This window comes from Uloborus diversus, chromosome 3, assembly GCF_026930045.1.
Source record: "Uloborus diversus isolate 005 chromosome 3, Udiv.v.3.1, whole genome shotgun sequence".
In the NCBI taxonomy this organism is placed as follows: domain Eukaryota; kingdom Metazoa; phylum Arthropoda; class Arachnida; order Araneae; family Uloboridae; genus Uloborus; species Uloborus diversus.
Window position 1 is genome coordinate 34,261,313 of NC_072733.1, and position 14,556 is coordinate 34,275,868.

Sequence of the window (14,556 nt, forward strand, 5' to 3'; positions counted from 1 at the left end):
TTCTCATTTCATTATATGATAGGTACTTCATACTTAAAATACATACATTTTACAATTTTTTGCATTTTAAAACACATGTACTGTATATTTTTTATGATTGTTACTATGCATTAAAACTCAATGCTAATATTCATCTGTTAGAAAAACGTGCTACCATAAAAGAAAACCCTTTTCAATAAAGTGCTCAAAATTTCACATAATATTGTATGTATACAACTGCATGCCTTATAATTTGATATAAAAATGTTCCTTCAATGAGCAGAATCAATATATTTACATATTGTATTAGTGCAAATTTTATTCATTTTTAGTCTTAATTTTTTTTTTATTTTCTGAAGAAAGTGTATGAAATGGTTCACTTGATTTGTCATTATGATTGCGTTACACAAAAATATTTAGATAATGAATGGTTAATAGCATTTACTCTAAAACAAAAAAGTATTTCTCTCAGAAAGTTTTTTTTTATCCCAGTATGAATCATTTTTTTATACCTATAATCCCTGCCCTCGAAGCTGTGCGCTTGCGCAATCGCACAGCAGCTCTACCCTGTGCGTGCACTGACTTACAGAAGTCGCGCATTCGCAAAGTAAAACCTCCTCACAATGTTTCAGTGATTAATCAGAAACGAACTCAAAATATCGAGTATACTAAAAGTCACCAAATGCAAAAACTAAAAAAAAAAAAAAAGACTAGTTCTTAAATTTGGAAACCAAAACATTTAGTTTATATAAATAGCTTTTATTTAGTTAGATCGTTATTTTGGCAATTAGCTCAGTGTTGGTTTGCCCATTAATTGCCCTGTCACCAATTTTCCCTGTAACCAAGGACGGATCCAGAAAGTATTCCAGGAGGGAGCGATGATCGATTTCTCAGATACTTACCCTTTTATAAATTTCTTAATTCCCAAACCTCCGCCTCCAAACATCGTAAAAGATCGTCTGAAATAAGTTTTTTGTCCCGAAGAATTCCGGAGGAGTGTACGAAACCCCATTTTTTACTTTAAAGTCATCAAAGGTATTATTATTGCTTTTTTTTTTTTTGGACTTCAATGTAAAAAAAAAAATATATTGAGGAGAGAGAGTCCTCAAATCTAATCTATTTATCATCTAAGGTCGTAAAAAAAAATAATTTTTGGAACTTCGAAAAACTTCCTATACTAAGTTCCGATGTGTTAAGAGATAAGCTGCAATTACGTTTCAAAGCATACAATTCTGAAAAAAAAAAAAAAAAAAAAAATTGAGGGAGAGCCCCCTTTTCCTAATTGTAGAAGATGGTCTAAAGTTACGTTTTTGAAACTTCAGTATGAAAAGTATACCGAGTGACAGTTCTCGCATTTCGGTTCAAGGAGGGTATCCGTCTTTATCTGTAGCTATTTGACTGCTTAGTAACTGCCATTATATTAACTGAGGAGTTTTTGGATTCGAGGAAAAACCTTTTTTCCCACTACAGACCACTTGAAGTTCAACTAGGCATTACGTCACACTTCAACTCTTTCCTTGCGATGTTGATGTGAGGTTTCAATTCAGTTGTTTTATTATTGAAAACAAGTGTGGTGAAGTAATGTGCTGCACATGATTGCTCAAACCGTTAATTGTAGGGCTTGTTTATATTTCTTTAGTATATGTTTATATTTCTTTAGCGAGATGTTTTGCACAGCTAAGTAAAGGATGTTTATTTCACGTTAGATCTAAATTTCATGGTAACAGCGGACTTGTCGCACGGTGTGACAATGATACATTTATTTATTTTATTTTTTGTTTGCGGGTATTGTGGTTCAGTGTCCAGTGTCAATGATTGCGTAGTAGTGTCAATGTCGAGGTCATGCTTTCATTTTGTGATCATTGGACTCATTATACATTCTTAAAATGTGTAGAATTTCTGCAAACATGATAGGTATCATGTGAAGAGTGCAGAAAAATGTGATAAATAAACAGAAAATGCGTTGTTGCCAAAAATTGCTTATGGGTCATTCTCCAGAAAACGTAACTTTTGAACGCAAATGTTTTTCAATTTCGAAACATTTTGTTTTCTTTTTTTACTTCCTTTTATAAAAAAGGAAGTATTGTATTCGCGAAAATTTTTTCACTCAAATTCGGCCTTAATTTCCATTTTGCTCATCCTCGAATTAATGTTGAGTTTTTTTTCAACCCGACCACACGGGGAACCTAAGAACGTATAAAGACTCAAAATATCCATTTTGACATTCCCCGAGTTAATTAAAACAACTTTTCGCGTGACGTCCGTATGTACGTATGTATGTGCGTATGTATGCCGTATAACTCAAGAACGGTATGTCCAAGAAAGTTGAAATTTGGTACGTAGACACCTAGTAGGGTCTAGTTGTGCACCTCCCCTTTTGGTTGCATTCGGGTGTTTCTAAAAGGGTCTTTCGCCCCTTTTTGGGGGGAAATCATTGTTAATCTCAATGTGAACTCAATGGTGTTATAATTTGGCGGACACTTGGCGATGTATCGCCAGTGTCTTTGTCGCTTAGTTGGCGACAAATTTGACGATTTTTTTTAAAATATGATTTTAATTTGGCCGCTGTTTGTGATATTTGGAGAGTGAACTATACTAAGTAATGGGGAAATGACATTAAATTGGGGTAAAAGGAAGTCATGTGATGCACACATCAGCTCGTTTTACATTAATTTACCTCCCTGAAATTCAAGTTCTCGTAGACGAGAAGTCAGAATAACCATACTAAGTTTTTAAAGCAAAATCTATCTTCTTGTCTTTCGACAAAAATCAACTTTAACTATGGCTGAAAATAAACAGGGGGGGGGGGGGTTCCCTTGTATCATAGAAAGCAAAATTTGATGTCATTACTGCCACGTGTTAATGAGGAATGGCGTTTTGTGTTTATGTAACGGAGGTGAGAATTTATTGTGTGACATGACTCCTTGTCCTACTAAAACGAACTAAAACACAATATTAAACGAGCTGATGTGTGCATCACATGACTTCCTTTTACTCCAATTTAATGTCATTTCCTCATTACTGGCAATTTTAATGTGATTCAACAGTTTACTCTCTAAATATCACCAGCAGTGGCCAAATTAAAACAGATTTAAAAAAAAAAATCGCCAAATTGTCACCAAGTTGGCGACAAAACTTGGCGACCAAAAGACTGGCGATATATTGCCAAGTGCGCGCCAAATAATAACACCACTTGAGTTTACATCGAAATTAACAATGATTTCCCCCCCAAAAGGGGCAAAAGACCGCTTTAGAAACACCTGAATGCAAGCAAAAGGGGAGGTGCACAACTAGACCCCACTAGGAGTCTACGGACCAAATTTCAGCTTTCTAGGACTCACCGTTCTTGAGTTATGCGACACACATATGCACATCCGCACATACGCCCATATATACATACATACATACAGACGTCACGAGAAAATTTGTTGTAATTAACTCGGGAATCATCATTATGGATATTTCGTGTGTCTATTCGTTCTTAGACACTTATCCACGCGTGGTCGAGTCGAAAAAAAACTCAATATTCATTCGGGGGTGAGTAAAATGGAAATTAAGGTCGATTTCTGAGTGAATTTTTTTTTCGCGAATACAATATTTCCTTTTTTGTAAAAGGAAGTAAAAATTAAATGTACTTAAACAATTAGTATTTGATACACTTGTGAAAGGAATAATCAAGAAATAAGTATATACTTTTAATTAAACAAGTTATTAAGCAACATAAGCAGCAACACAAGGTGTGTACATGCCACGGGGTCAAAAAATTGTTGGCAGGTTTAAATAGGTATATTTTTGATGAAATTAAAAAACATTGATAAATGAATTGTTCCTTAAAGGTTTTACTGTAAAACGCGTGTAACAGAAAAGTTTCACTTTTTGTAGAATGACCCTTATAAGCCGCAAAAAATATGTGTGTAAATCGATGCACACACATATTTCTGCGGCGGAAAATTGCATCGGCTATGTGTTTGTCGACAGTTTATGTACTCGCAGTGGCGTCGCGGGAGCGCAGTTCATTTGAGATACTCATGAATATAGTATGAAATTTATATGGGCAGTTTTTTTTTTACCGTAGTATTTTTACATAAATGCAGATACAGTTTGATTTTCACTTTCCGCACAAAACTTTTTGCACGAATTTAGAAGAGAAGTATCAATAAACAAAAAGCTTTCCACTCAAACTTCATAAAGCAAATTTACATTATGCATTTTAAATACTTACCTAGCTAAGGAATTAAGTATTATTATTCCTTGATTAAACTAAAAGGTAACGGAATCCTATTCTTGTTTAAATCATATAAATATCTTAGTTATAGCTATATAAGCATATAAAATAAATAATTTATTAAAAAAGTTGTAACATAATGTGCAAGCGCGCATGATTTCAAAATCTAAAATTAGTGGCGGGATGTCTGCCGAATACTTTAAAATCTCATCCTTGAAAACATTCCGGCGAGACTCCGAAACGAGATGAACATTTAAGAAAGGTTACGAGAAAGGGCAGATATCTTTTTTTCTTCTTTTTTGTCACCGATATCATTAACAAGATAGAAAAAACCGGACCGGTTGTGAAGATATATATATATATATATATATATATATATATATATATATATATATATATATATATATATATATATATATGTATATATATATATATATATATATATGTGTGTGTGTGTGTGTGTATGAACCTTATTTTCATAAAAAGGAAATTTTTTCCCTGTACTTTTTTTTTATTTAGTTCACTGTGCCTATTAAGTGAAATGTGAAATCCTTTACAGCCTTCGGAAAATAGAACTTTTTCTTTCAGAGCATAAAAAAATTGTCATTGTCTCTGAAGTGTGGATGAACAATTTTTAGTTAGAACAAGTTTTAAGCGCTTTGTTGCATGGGCAGAAATGAGTCAGCAAAAACATTTCAAATACTAGCTTTATCCTTTTTTATTCATTTTTCTGTAAATGTTTTACCTAATGAAACATTTACTGAATGTTTGCGAAAATAAAATGAGATGTAAGTGTGCAGTTTTTGAATTGTTGTACAAAGTTGCGGGAGAAACGCAAGACATTGAATTCAAATCTTTGCAATGTGGACTGATATAATTTAATAATAATGATGCTCTTTCGCTCTTTTGGAAAACTGTGATCCCCCTTCACACATGAAACTTGATCCAACTACCCCCAAAACTTTAAATTAGCCTCTGATATGCATGAATTTCTCAATTTTTTAACTTTTAATAGTTTATACTGTTTGATTGTAATAGACTATACAGTAGAACATTTTTATTACGGTATGCATATGATATTTTTTCTTTTTCTTATTTCTCTTTGTCGTGTAAATGAGTGTAAATACTTATAATTTTAAGTCTTTTGTAAATTGATATTTAATAAGTTGGAAAAACGCATAAATATTAGCAATATATTTTTTAAAATTCTTATGCTTATATTATTCACGTCATTTCAAAATATAACACTTATTTGTTTATACCGTTAATTATTCACGCAATTTTTGTGCTCGTCAGAATTCTCCCACGCATATTATGAAGTTTTTGCGCAATGAACCTCTTGTCTGAGAGGGAACATCGATTGCATTTTAAATCATTTCACTGTGCAATGCAGCATGTTAGAAACAATATTTGTGAATTACACTCACATAACTTACACACTGTGAATTTAACTGAGTGTAATTCATAATATTTGTGAATTACACTCAAATAAATTACACTGACTTGAATTACACTCCCATAAATTGAAAAAACGTATAAATATTACTAATACATTTTTAAAAATCCTTATGCTTATATTATTCACGTCGTTTCAAAATATAACATTTATTTTGCTCATATCGTTAATTATTCACGCAATTATTGTGTTCGTCAGAATTCACCCGCCCATATTATGAAGTTATTGAGCAATGAACCTCTAGTCTTAGAGAGAACATCGATTTTCATTTTATATCATTTCACTGTGCAATGCAGCACGTTAGGAACAATATTTGAATTACACTCACTACAAGATAAGAAACGTTCAATGGTGCTGCTAATTATCTGCTCACAGACACTAGAAATTATTTTGCACTGTCTATTGAATGGTAATTACATTCATATACGGCCACCACCTCTTGTCCGGACTTGCGACTGTTCGGTTTACTGATACAATCAGCTTCATACAGAAATGTATCCTGAAACTTGATAGTTACTCATTAATATGGACATCTAATTATGCGTCCCCACATCGTGGTCGTACTGTCCTATTTGATCTCATAATCTTTTCTTCTTGTCTCAAGTTCTTTCATACTTTCGCTCTCATTGTCACTGACATGCGCAAAAGGTTACACAGGCTATTGACAGAGATGACACATTTTATCCAAGAAGCAATTTTTGGATCGACGGAGCCGTGACCAAACTGCGATATCAAAGCTATTGTGTACCAGGGAACAGCAAAGGATATATGAGTAAATTTGTGTCAAGACTTTTAGGAAGTAGTTAAGGCGATATCAAACGTATGTTTATCGGATATTTTGGAGTTTTACTTCTCTCTTTGCCAACAATTTGGCTTGAGTTTTCCTTGGGAAATTGCACGGGTATTTCATTTCTATATCAAACTCGAATCAAATACGTTGATTTACTCTTCTAATATGACGAAAGGGGAAAAAATGAGGACTCAGTTTAATAACTTCTCTAGCTTTTCATAGTTCATCGTTTTATACAACCTCTACTTTATCATTTCTAGAAATGCACTTGTGAGTGTGCTTTTTCCTTACTTTTTTGCAGTACTACATAATTGCTTGGTGTTTCATTTTCTTTTATCACAATCCCACAGTGCAACAACAAATTAATTTCACAACATTTTAACCAATTAAGTTTGTAATCTAATAATGACTCTATCCTCAGATGTTTATCCATGATTTTATCATTGACATTTTCATTGTTCACATCAGAAAATGTTAAAGATCGCGAAGAATATATTGTTATGAACATTTTCAGATACAGTTCAGTTCTTAAAACCAGTTAGATTATCTTCTTTTATACTCACTAAAGTGTTTGATTGATACTCTTTAAAGAGTTAAATAAGAAATTAGATTTTTCATGGTATAATCAAGGCGTTCAAAAACAAGTATAATCACAAGCTTAGAAGCTTTTAGTATAAGTGAAACATTGCTTTTCCACTACAGAAGACGAAAAACGTTTGATTAAAATTTAAATGGACTCATTTTAATGAAAGTAATAACATTTTTTCGAAATGTACACATACTTTTGCTGTTTAACTCGACTAGTTAGGGTGACTGGACTTGAATGGGTTAAACCCTTTTGAAAAGTAAAACTGCTACCATTGCAAGTTATTAACTACTGTAATAAACTAAAATGAGAAAAAAGAGCTATCTTGCAGACAACAGGCTGTAGACACAATAGCAACATTAAAAGTGCAAAAATTACTACTGGCATGGCCTGCAGCCATGAATCACGAAAGATAGAAAGCGTTTCTGTAATTGGCCTACTGAGAAATAGTTTTTTTTTTTTTTTTGTTAAACGGATGAAATGAAAGAAATTATTTTTGAACAAAACTTATTTTCTCCATACAATTTTTTAAGCGGATGAAATTTTTCTGGTCTGTATAATTTTTTTTGTACCGTGGTTTTTTATTGGCGAAAAAGAATAATCTACACTCTGTTCACTTATTTGTTTTTTTGTGATAAAGCTCTTTCTGGCTTTCACTTCTTAAATTTTTCAGCCTTTTTTGGTTTTTGTTTTTCACCTTTTATGTTTAACTATTTTGCTTGACATATTTTTGCTTTCCAGAAGACACGTGAATGTTCTTCATATATACATAATGCTTTAGTAATATCTTTTGTGGAAATTTATTCTCACGTATCGTCAGCCATAGGTCTGTATATAACGTCGTAGTTGATTGAAAAAAAGGCCGTTCGTTCACTTATAATTCATTGTTTTGTTTTCAGGATAAAATAATTATTTAAATAAAAAAGTTTTATATTTACTAAGTCTTTAAAACAAATAAAAAGTATAAAAAATATCTAAGCAATAATTTAATTTAAAGCCTATACAGATTCAGAATTTCTTGCAGATTGTCCGAAAAATTTGTGATTGTAAATGTTAATAGCAATCAAAATACTTGTAAGCTTTGAAGTAAAAAAAAAAACGGGGGGGGGGCATACATAATATATAATTGATGCGTTTATAACTTGACAAAACTGTTAAAAGCAAAACTGTTAATTTAACAAAACCCTGCCAATAATATAAACAGATGTGTCAGTTTTCACATTGATAACTGTTCTTTACATTTCGTAGAGTAGTTACGAAATAAGTAGGACCTGTTTTATTCCTTCTAAATCTTACACATATTTTGATGGTTATTAAAAACTTTCAATCATAAATTTTCCGGATAATCTGTTGTAAGAAATTGTGAATCTGCTATGTAAGGAGCTTAAAGTTTAGATATAGCTTATAGAAATTATTTTTATACATGTTAGTCTGCTTTAAAAACGCGGTAAGTTAAAGCTTTTTTTATTCCATTATTTCTGTACGTCAGGGCCAGACTGACATATGTCTAAAGTCGGCGATTTTCGGATTATTACTCCATTGCAATTGAATCGTATTCCACATTGAGCCATAAAAACGTAACTCTATATAAAAAATATCATTTATAATTGTTTACAAGTGTCATGAGAGCGCGACTCCTTCAAAGTAGAGATAATTAGACTTACGTTAGACTGACATTGAGGTATAGAATTAAGTTCTGCTTTTCAGTTTTGTGTGTAAGGAATGTTTCAATCGATTTTAAAAACTTGGATGAGACAATGACACAGACTTAAATTGACAAGGACAGAGCTCGGTAAATTTGTTCAATCAATATAATTTACGAACAAAAAGAAAGATTTTAAACTAATTTTCTTGCATTTTTTGTCCGATTCTGATGTATGTTCGAAATTTCAAGTTTCTAACTCATCGAAAAATTTGTTCAAAATCCGTCACAAGATTTCACATGTACATATAGACAATAAAGCGACTTAATAAAACATGGTTAAATACGAAATCGTTACATAAAAACTGTAAGTTAAATATCTAAGAGACTAATATTTTGTCATTTATAACAGACTTTTATATAAGATTCGGACATTATTTCAATTGAATAAATTTAATATTACACTAAATATATATATATATATATATATATATATATATATATATATATATATATATATATATATATATATATATATATATATATATATAAAACTTTTCAATGATCTAAAGTTACAAGTGAAAAGTGATCCCAAAATTCCACTTTACGATGTACGACTGAAGTTTGTAATCTTAGTTTTGTAATCAAATCGTTGCATTATACGTGTCAATCATTCTAAAAGACTTAGAAAAAACGAAATTTAAAAACCAGCGCAATGCATTTGATTTTCAAAACCTTGCGATCATATTTGAAGTCATGCTTGATTCCTGACTTGGATTGAAAAAAAAAAAAAAAATGCTGGGAGACGTTGTAACTGTTGCCTACTTTTTTGCTTAGTAAGAGCTTTCTTGATATTTCTCTCTTCTGTCCGTCGCAGAAAAATGGAAATTGGAAAAAATTCACTGAAGTGCGGCAATTGCATCCTAAAATATCTTTAGTTTCTACTCCTTCTATAATACCTAAACATAACCATTGTGCTTTGGCATAAAAATGTGTCACACTCGCATGTTGACGCATTTTATTTTCAGAGGAAGATTAGTCAAAAATAAGATGGAGTACTAAAAAACCGGCTGACCAGGGAGTTTTTCATGCCTTATTTCAATTTCACCAAATTTGAGTCTCAGAAACCAAGTTTTCAAATAAAGTAAATCTGTGCTTTAATTTTTAAAACCATCATTATGAAATAATTTGATCTCTGATTATAAGAACAAAAAACGACGGATTATTAAAATAATTATGATTTATATCACAAGGGGGGGGGAGTCAATCTTAAATATCTGGTAGCGATCAAGTTATTTTCAAAAGTTATTACCATTTTTATGTATTACCAGGATACTTCATTCTAACAATAATTGTGAAAACTAATTATAACAGAAACAGATAGTTTTTGCTTTATTTTACTAAGTTAAAGGTATCATAATTTTGAAAAGTTAACAATACATAAGCAATAACTAGACAAGAACTGAACTAGATAATTGTAGCTGATTTTCTAAAATAGGAAACACTTGATCTGGCAAATCAAGTTTCTCCGAAAGGGTCTCAATGTTGGGAATCTCAATCGTTGGGAAAGAGTAATTTATATATACTTTGCGAATGTATCTACGAAAATAGCTTCCAATTATTTGATGAAAGGTAATTGCTCGAAGAAGAATGCGCAGTTCCAGCAATTGCACTTTTCTCTCTTCACAATTAACTGAGCTAGAAAGCGATATGCCGGTTTCCCCAGTGAGACCCACTTTCAAAACTCGGAAGTGAGCTAGAGTGTGCTTTTTTGACAGTTAACTCACGAATGCGTAGTTTCTTGTTTTCTGACGCGATGCGCACCAACACGCAGATGACCTCGTGTGTAGTATTTGCGAATCTGAGAGCAAAAGCAAAGTTCAATCGTGACATCTTCTTGTCAATCGGTAGGGGGAAAGAAATAATACATTATTACTGTTCTTAAGATTAACGATACATACATAGGATTGTTTGATTGTGATTCAGCGTTTTGATGTCGGTTTTTTCCGAATGATGATAAATATTGAGAACGAAAGTCGTTAAAAGAGAGAAATGAAGGTATTCTCAACCTTTGATTGGGAGCACCTTTTTCTGAGGGAGCGGATCGGAAAGTTTTTTTACACCCCAACGTTTCTGGATTCTATAATTAAGGTTATATAAATCACACAAGTTTTCTGGAATATATTTTTTATTTTGAGTAATCTTATGCTGTATTTTTTTTTCTTTTACACCAACTGCTGAGAGTCTGGGCCGTGCCTTTTTTTTTTGTGCAAGGTCGGGCAGTGTACGACGGCATCGAGTCAGAAAGATGAAGGGCAAGATCCGAACAAGCCCAAGTGATGTCCAGGTCCTTGCAAAATTTGGTACCCCTCTAATGAAAAATCAACACATTTTCAAAGTAACCATTTCAAAAAAAAAAAAAGGGAAGAAAGAAAGAAATATTCCCTAATCTGGTGCTCCTAAAATTATGGTGCTTATGTCCGTCAGGATCGTTTATTAATCAGGTTTTGATGAAGGGACACCTTTAAAACACTCTAAACTAGGGTCGTATCCAAGGGACGGGGGGGGGGTATTCCCCCTCCAAAACCAAGAAATTTTCTTTTTTTAATATCAAAGGAAATAACTAAAACTTATGCCATATATTCCTGTGAAATTTTATCCCTTTCCCCTCCCCCTGGAATTTTTTTTCTGGCTACGTCACTGCTAAAGACGAAAAAATTTTTCCCTTCAAAAATAAAGCTGAACTTTTCATTAGATTTCTGGTGATGATGAAATCATAATAGCCAGAAAGTATTTTTAAATTCTGGTGTTAGCAAGCATACTTTTCCTCCTCAGTAATTTATTCAGTTATATATATGTATATATATATATATATATATATATATATATATATATATATATATATATATATATATATATTTAAACACGTCAATGTTTACGAGTAATCTTTCTAATAAAGAAGCAGTTTGTACCCGTTACACCATGACGGGTGATTTTCTGTAAAATTATATTAAGTTGAAACACTGAATGCATCAACTCATAGTCCCTCTAGAATCTCTTATTGAGAGGTTCTACTGTGCTTGGGCATGGCTTTTTTTTCTCTTGTTCAATGTTAACGCAAACCTACATTAATACATTACATGAAAAACCAACGTGGATTAAATATCTTGTTTTGTGCCGTAAAACCGTCACAAACAGAATCATTTGCGTGTCCTTCCTTTTTTACATTCTCGTCAATTCGGAGTGATTTATACACACGATGCTTTCACATCTCGGAAAAGACCTTGATTCTCCTGAACTATTTCCAGATCTGGACATAAAACTATTTCACTAGTATGAAAAAAATTTCGACAGTAAATGCACGAGAACTCATTCGGAACCGCCCGTTGTCACTGATGCCTGATTCCTACCTTAACAAAATGCGTTGCGCGAGCAAAGGCGGTGGATTAACGGTTCACCTATTGTGGATTCGCACCTCTTTGTGGTTACACAAAACTACTGATCGAGGATGATCCGATGCTGCATTCGATCTTTTGTTTGAAACGGAACAGATGATGCTATGGGTAAATGGATCATGAGTTTATCACATTTACTCTCCTCTTGTGAAATAAACTTAGTGAAAAAGCAAAATAATGAAACTGTTGAATATCCATTCATGTACTGTAACTAGTGAGCATTCCTTTTCGGTTAATATTATAGATGTATTATTAAGTTTGCTTTTTTCTCTTTCGTAAGAAAAACAAAATGCATAGAAGAGTATTGCATGGAAAAAAATGAAATGATTTTTAATGATGTGTCTGTGCATTTAAGGTTTTTGCGGTCTAGTTACTGGGGGAATAACGCAGGCGTTTTTGAAACTAATAAATTACTTTGACCTGTTAAAATTACGTAATACTGAGATTCTTTCAAAGCAGAGTAAAAATTTGAAAAAAAAATATGCATTTAGTATAAAATGAATCAAAATGGATTCGTGCTTTTTAATTTTTACAAAACATGTATTACACATTTTATTTAAAAAATGTAATTGCTTTTATCGGCATAACGATTTTGTTCAAAACATAAAAATTCAGCACAGTTATCAAAAACTGTTAAATTTAACGTTCGTAAGTTCAATTTCCAATTAGTTCAAGTTTTCCTGTGAGAGCACTGTAAATTGATATTTTTATACTTTTTTGGTCGAAGTTATACAACATTGAAAATATATTTCACTTTTGAAAATGCAGATATTATTGTATAGACGTAAGTAACTTATATAGAGCATATATTTTGTCCGTGCATTTTAAAGCTTTTAAACAATATTTGTACTAAATTAATAGAAAATCAAAATTAGTCGAATTTCTTCAAATAGGCGTGAAAGTTGTTTACTGTGTTTCAAAAATTTTTTTTACATCATTGAATAAGCTGATTTACCAATGTTCATTCCTTTTGAGATTAATAATAGTCAAATGAAAGTAATTTGGGATGTTGACTAGTTGATTATAAAATAAGTCTTTCTAAATGAAATTACAACTTTATTACGTCTTTAATAAAACCTTACTAAATGCTTTGAAGTAATTTGAACATAGAGTATAAAATTTTCATTTTTCTAAAATACTTTCACAAAATGCATGCATACAATTCAGGTGGTATCACTGAAATTATTACTTGTGTACATTAAGTTTAATGCGTCACTTCGTAGTGACTACATATCATCATTTTTAGGAACTCACAGTAGATTAATCTCGGATTTACCATTTCACTATGTCATTCTTCAAAATGTTGAAATATAAATATGTTCAAATGGGAATATCAATAAATTCGAATTTAATAAATACCTTTGTACTTGAAAAGTAAAAGAAAAAAACTAACGAAAAAAGGCACAAATTTTGCAAGAAAAGTGCATAAACTTGTTTTGGGATTTCAAGGATCCCTTTTTTCAATGCAAAGATTGAGCTTTTGGATGCAAACATATCCGATAAAAGCAACGTTATTTTACATTGCTTTTATTTTTACGTTCGTTTATTTTTTCACGTTGTTTTATCATTATTTTCGTTTTACTAACCATTCAATTCATCTTAAAAAATAAAAGGATTACCAATGTTCAAAATGGGAGCTCAGCTCATTTACTTATTTTTTAAAGGAATATTTTCACATCAAATTTACATTTAATGTGTAAAAACTCCTTAAAAAATAAGTACATGAGCTAATTTACACATTAAATTGCATTTAATTGTGTAGAAAGTCCTTAAAAAATAAGTACATGAGCTAATTTACACATTAAATTACATTTAATGTGTAGAAATTCCTTTAAAAATAAGTACATGAGCTGAGCTCCCGTGAGCTCCCACGTAAAAAAGGTCCTGACGTCTTTTTGTTTGAGCTACGCAAATTCAAAATGCAAATCTTAAAAACTTCTGCACAGGTTTTGGCAACAGAGAAAATCCAAAGAACAGTCGGAAACTACAATTTTCTTTCCGAGTCAATTTTCCTGGAAAGGTAGTCTTACGAACAAAATCAGTCCGCTGTAACCTTTAAAGTATTTCCTTTTTACTAGGCCCGTTTCCCATGTAAGTTACGGGCGCATTTCTTCAAAGAGAAGCTTTTCGTTCATTGAAAATGATAGTTACCGGTTGACTGAAGGCGATTCATTTGTTACATGGCCCAGATCATATATGCAAACTTGCCTTTTCCACACTCAGTACGGTAACTGTTATTTTCTACGATTACGTTCGAAGTTCGTTGCACTACAGATTGTTATGTAACTTGGTGTGAGAACTTTTTCATGCTTAATAATTGCAGTATATCATTAACATCCTGAAGTGTCATTTCGAGGTATATTTGATATGGTGTTGGTTTTAAGTCATTTTGCGATGTGCGGAGCTATGAAGCAATAAGTTTC

At 32.0% G+C, this 14,556-nt stretch overlaps 1 protein-coding gene across 3 annotated transcripts in view; it reads left to right on the plus strand.

Annotated features, from left to right (window-relative positions):
* The window catches only part of LOC129219185 (myosin heavy chain, skeletal muscle-like), a 232,031-nt gene that overhangs the window by 56,288 nt on the left and 161,187 nt on the right, over positions 1 to 14,556 (plus strand). Inside the window, exon 1 of one of the 3 annotated variants that reach the window (XM_054853505.1) lies at positions 12,133 to 12,241. The exons of the other annotated variants lie outside the window; for them this stretch is intronic. The gene's annotated coding sequence lies outside the window, so the exon portion shown is untranslated. Of the gene's footprint in view, positions 1 to 12,132; positions 12,242 to 14,556 lie in introns of those variants that run through there. 3 annotated transcript variants of the gene reach the window in all.